Below are 6,088 nucleotides of genomic sequence, written 5' to 3'. Positions count from 1 at the left end.
GTCATTTGCATCATTTAGTGCTACTGATGACATGAATAATAGATGAAGTACCACCTGATGAGGGAAGAGACAGGAAGCTGCACTGATACATCTGAATCAGGGAAGGACACGCAGGTGCTGTGTTCAAGGGTGTAGCACAAAATTCTGGGCCCTATACATAAGCAGTCTCTGTGGGCCCCTTTCCTATTTAGCTAGTTAGCTATCACAGCTTTCCTCTTTAGATAGTTAGCAATCATAGCTTTCCTCTTTAGCTAACTAGCTATCAGCTTTCCTCTTTAGCTAGTTAGCTATCACAGCTTTCCTCTTTAGCTAGTTAGCTATCACAGCTTTCCTCTTTAGCTAACTAGCTATCAGCTTTCCTCTTTAGCTAGTTAGCTATCACAGCTTTCCTCTTTAGCTAGTTAGCTATCACAGCTTTCCTCTTTAGCTAGTTAGCTAGCCACCTTTCTTTTAAAAACTCCTAGCTCACCTTTCTTTTGGAAGAAATTACTCAACAATTGTATTCTTCTCTCCCTTTCCTTTTTTATTTTCTATTCTGGAACCCAGATTTTGTTTTCTCAGGGAAAGACATGACTCTGCTCGTGCTTGTATCAGCAGTCACTCGCGACAGGACTAGATGAGCTGCATTGAAAGATGCGCGTGAGGGGCGGACTAAACCATTTTGCACCTTTTGTAAGGGGTGAGAGGGGCGTCAGAGAGGGGTGAGAGGGGCCTCAGAGAGCCTCCACTATTTTCTTTAAGTCCCTCAACCGATTTATTGAGTCAATTATAACTGAAGTTATGACGCTAATTAGTTAGAAATAAAAATTTGCAAACCAAAACAAACTTTTACTTCCAGCCCCCCCCCCCTTTCTGGGCACTGGTAGGTCCTTCCCCCTTTTCCCCCACTATGACGCCGCTGGCTGTGTTTAACACACATGCATCGTGCATGTGTGCTAAACACACAGGGTCCCTCTCCCCACATCCAAACGTAACATTCTCCTGACGTCCTCCAGAGTGACGTCCTGCAGAGTGACATCCTGCAGAGTGACGTCCTCCAGAGTGACGTCCTACAAAGTGACGTCCTCCAGAGTGATGTCCTGCAGCGTGACGTACTGCAGAGTGATGTCCTCCAGAGTGACGTCCTGCAGAGTGACGTCCTCCAGAGTGACGTCCTCCAGAGTGATGTCCTGCAGCGTGACGTACTGCAGAGTGGCGTCCTCCAGAGTAATGTCCTGTAGAGTGCTGTCCTCCAGAGTGATGTCCTCCTGAGTGACGTCCTGCAGAGTGACGTCCTCCAGAGTGACATCCTGCAGGGTAACGTCCTGTAGAGTGACGTCCTCCAGAGTGTCGTCCTGCAGAGTGACGTCCTCCAGAGTGACATCCTGCAGGGTAACGTCCTGTAGAGTGACGTCCTCCAGAGTGACGTCCTGCAGAGTGATGTCCTCTAGAGTGACGTTCTTAAGAGTGACGTCCTGCAGAGTGACATCCTCTAAAGTGACGTCCTCCAGAGTGACACCCGGCAGAGTGACGTCCTCCAGAGTGACGTCCTGCAGAGTGATGTCCTCTAGAGTGACGTTCTTAAGAGTGACGTCCTGCAGAGTGACATACTCTAAAGTGACGTCCTCCAGAGTGACATCCTGCAGGGTAACGTCCTGTAGAGTGACGTCCTCCAGAGTGACGTCCTGCAGAGTGATGTCCTCTAGAGTGACGTTCTTAAGAGTGACGTCCTGCAGAGTGACATACTCTAAAGTGACGTCCTCCAGAGTGACACCCGGCAGAGTGATGTCCTCTAGAGTGACGTCCTGCAGAGTGATGTCCTCTAGAGTGACGTCCTGCAGAGTGGCGTCCTCCAGAGTGACATCCTGCAGAGTGATGTCCTCTAGAGTAATGTCCTGCAGAGTGAAGGTAATTTCATTACTGAACATCCAAACTACATGCTTCAGTAGTCTGATGCAGGCAGAGAATCAATACACACCATTACCCACTTCTCACTTAAGACGTAATAGATATGTCCACTGTGTGTGTGTGTGTGTGTGTGTGTGTGAGAGAGAGAGAGAGAGAGAGAGAGCGAGAGAGAGAGCGAGCGAGAGAGAGAGAGAGAGAGAGAGAGAGAGAGAGAGAGAGAGAGAGAGAGAGAGAGAGAGAGAGAGAGAGAGAGAGAGAGAGCGAGAGAGAGAGAGAGAGAGAGAGAGCATTGTGAGTGGCGTTGTATGTGTTTCTGTGTGAAGGAAGTGCCCACGTTCATCTGTGGGTGTGTGTCTGGGTGTGCACTTGTGTGTTTGCATGTGTGTTTCTGGTGCGAGTGTGTGTTGTAGGGTAAAACAAACCTCATTTACCACTGGTTAATGAAGCTTTAAGAACCTCCTGTTCGTCTTTAAGTGAAGGCCTGTGATGGGTTGATCACATCCTCGTGACACAGAGAAGCTCTACGTGGAGTAAAATGGCATCTGCTGGTGTTTCAGGCTGCCTCCCCCACCTGGGCTGAGTCTGGGCTGGACTGAGCCTGGGCTGAGTCTGGGCTGAGCCTGGGCTGGACTGAGCCTGGGCTGAGTCTGGGCTGAGCCTGGGTTGAGTCTGAGCTGGGCTGGCCTGGGCTGAGTCTGGGCTAGCCTAGCCTGGGCTGAGACTGGGGGGAGTCTGGGCTGAGTCTGCAGGTTAAGTCTGGGTTGAGTCTCCAGGCTAAGTCTGGGCTGAGTCTGGGCTGAGTCCGGGCTGAGTCTGGGCTGGGCTGAATCTTAGCTGAGCCTGGGCTGAGTCTGGGCGGGCCTGGCCTGGCCTGGCCTGAGTCTGGGCGGGCCTGGCCTGGCCTGGGCTGAGTCTGGGCTAGCCTGGCCTGGCCTGACCTGGGCTGAGCCTGAGTTGAGTCTGAGCTGGCCTGGCCTGGGCTGAGTCTGGGCTAGCCTAGCCTGGGCTGAGACTGCGGGGAGTCTGGGCTGAGTCTGCAAGTTAAGTCTGGGCTGAGTCTGAGCTTAGGCTGGGCTGAGTCTCCAGGCTAAGTGTGGGCTAAGTCTGGGCTGAGTCTGAGCTTAGTCTGGGCTGAGTCTGGGCTGGCCTGGCCTGGGCTGAGTCTGGCCTGGCCTGGCCTGGGCTGAGTCTGGGCTGGCCTGGCCTGGGCTGAGTCTGGGCTGGCCTGGCCTGGGCTGAGTCTGGGCTGGCCTGGCCTGGCCTTGGCTGAGCCTGAATTGAGCCTGGGCTGAGCCTAGGCTGAGTCTGCAGGATGGTGGCTGGCCTCACCCTGTGACCCTGCAGGCTGATGGGAGGGAGGAGATGTTGTCGAAGGAGCAGGAGGAAGATTCAGATGGGTCACTGGAGTGCGTTGCAGCACATCACCGCCCCCCCCCCGATTTCTCCATCTATCCTTTATCCAAACCCCTTATCCTGCTCTCAGGGTCACAGGGATGCTGGAGCCCATCCCAGCAGTCATTGGGCGGCATGTGGGGAGACACCCTGGACAGAACACCAGGCCATCACTGGGTCAACACACACACACACACACACAAACACACACATCATCATCATCATCATCATCATCCAGCTAAGGTGTTTTGGCAAATCCTAGAAACCTCGTTAGTTACCACAGCTTCCTTGATTAATGTCACATCTTCCCTCTGCTGTCATCCACACAGCTAACATCCGCTGCCTCCATGTGTGTTGCGAATCTCATCCAATTCCCTGCAGGTTAACAGGTTTATCTCGCTCTTGCTAAGGAGCGAGCAATTTGACTTACATTTCAGAAATGCCGTCCCTTCCCATCTCTCTTTTCAAGAGCAGTAGGACTCTGCGTTTGGCCCTCCTGCAGACTCTGCAGCCCCCGAGATGGATCAGATGTGTGGATCAGATGTATGAATCAAATGTATGGATCAGATGTGTGGATCAGATGTATGATCAGATGTGTGGATCAGATGTGTGGATCAGTTGTGTGGATCAGATGTATGATCAGATGTATGGATCAGATGTGTGGATCAGATGTATGGATCAGTTGTGTGGATCAGATGTGTGGATCAGATGCATGGATCAGTTGTGTGCATCAGATGTGTGGATCAGGTGTATGGATCAGATGTGTGGATCAAATGTATGATCAGATGTATGGATCAGTTGTGTGGATCAGGTGTATGATCAGATGTATGATCAGATGTGTGGATCAGATGTGTGGATCAGGTGTATGATCAGATGTATGGATCAGTTGTGTGGATCAGATGTGTGGATCAGATGTGTGGATCAGGTGTATGATCAGATGTATGGATCAGATGTATGGATCAGATGTGTGGATCAGATGTGTGGATCAGATGTGTGGATCAGGTGTATGATCAGATGTGTGGATCAGATGTGTGGATCAGGTGTGTGAATCAGATGTATGGATCAGATGTGTGTATCAGATGTGTGGATCAGATGTATGATCAAATGTGTGGATCAGATGTATGGATCAGTTGTGTGGATCAGATGTGTGGATCAGATGTATGGATCAGATGTGTGTATCAGATGTGTGGATCAGATGTATGATCAAATGTGTGGATCAGATGTGTGGATCAGTTGTGTGGATCAGATGTGTGGATCAGATGTATGGATCAGATGTATGATCAGATGTATGGATCAGATATGTGGATCAGATGTGTGGATCAGATGTATGGGTCAGATGTATGGGTCAGATGTTTGGATCAGCACAGCCCACACAGACAGCCAGCACCACACGTGATCAGAACAATCACCCTGGCATGTCTACTCACTGAGAAAAGTCTTTATCCCATCAAGTCGCTTCGTCTTTTTCTTTTTTCAATCTTAAAAAACCCATTTTCTGTGTTTGTGCCAAAGAAACGGTGCAGTGGTGGAGTTTGTGGAGTTGGTGGAGTTGGTGGAGTTGGTGAAGTTGGTGGAGTTGGTGAAGTTGGTGGAGTTTGTGGAGTTGGTGGAGTTGGTGAAGTTGGTGGAGTTGGTGAAGTTGGTGGAGTTGGTGAAGTTGGTGGAGTTGGTGAAGTTGGTGGAGTTGGTGGAGTTGAGGGATTTAACTCGTCCGGATGCAGTTTCCTTGGTTTAGAGTCTGAAACGCAGAAACTGATTTCTGCATGTCTTTGCCTATCTGCACGTTTTGAACACTGATGGTGTGTGTGTGTGTGTGTGTGTGTGTGTGTGTGTGTGTGTGTGTGTGTGTGTGTGTGTGTGTGTGTGTGTGTGTGTACATACACACAGGGTGTTGTGATGTATGTAGTGCAGCAGTGTGTAGTTGGAGGGAAGGTGCATGTGTTCTTCCAACCCGCTTGTGTCCCTCCTGCCTTTAGCTTGCTGCCGCTGGCTAGCCTCTGTGGCCAATAGGGAAGCATGCTAGCGTGTAAGCCTTCCCTTGCCAGTACATAGCCTCTCCTTCACCAAGACTCCTGCCAGGCCTCCCCGTGGCCACACGTGGTAACTGGGGTCTTGCGGCCCCAGGCTAACTGGGCAGGGGATCTCGGAGCAGCAGTGGGCCCCAGAGATATGGTGTGCAGGCCCACCCTGGTGGACACGCCCTGGCACCTATCAACCACTGCCCCGCTGCCTTGTGGGTGAGTCTGGAAGACATAAGGCTAAGGGAGCTTACCCCAACAGAAAAGCAAGCTGTGGCGGCACGCTTCGAGGCGGTTTCCCAAAAACTGGATTTCCGGCAGCCCCCTGCAGTTGTGTGGAGGTGCCGGTCGTCTAGGGACCCCCCTTGCCATCGGAACCATCTCCTCTACAATCAAGTCATGTGGCGTTGGGAGAAGCCCACCCCCCATGCCACTTTAAAACCCATCTCTGCTGCGCAGGTATCTTCTGCTATCTGAGTCCTCAAAGGACCCACAAATAGAAGAAGATGGTCATCATCGGGCACCATGGACAACAGCAAGCAAGCAAGTGTGTGTGTGTGTGTGTGTGTTTGTGTGTGTGTGTGGGCCCTGTGATGGTCTGGCAGCCTCTCCAGGGTGTCTCCCCGCCTGCTGCCCAATGACTGCTGGGATAGGCTCCAGCATCCCCGTGACCCTGAGAGCGGATAAACGGTTTGGATAGTGGATGGATGGCTGGATGGATGGATGGATGGATGGAGGGAGGGAGGGAGGGAGGGAGGGAGGGAGGGAGGGAGGGATGGATGGATGGCTGG

This window comes from Lampris incognitus, chromosome 12 (genome assembly GCF_029633865.1).
Source record: "Lampris incognitus isolate fLamInc1 chromosome 12, fLamInc1.hap2, whole genome shotgun sequence".
Classification (NCBI taxonomy): Eukaryota; Metazoa; Chordata; class Actinopteri; order Lampriformes; family Lampridae; genus Lampris; species Lampris incognitus.
This window is presented reverse-complemented; position numbering follows the sequence as displayed.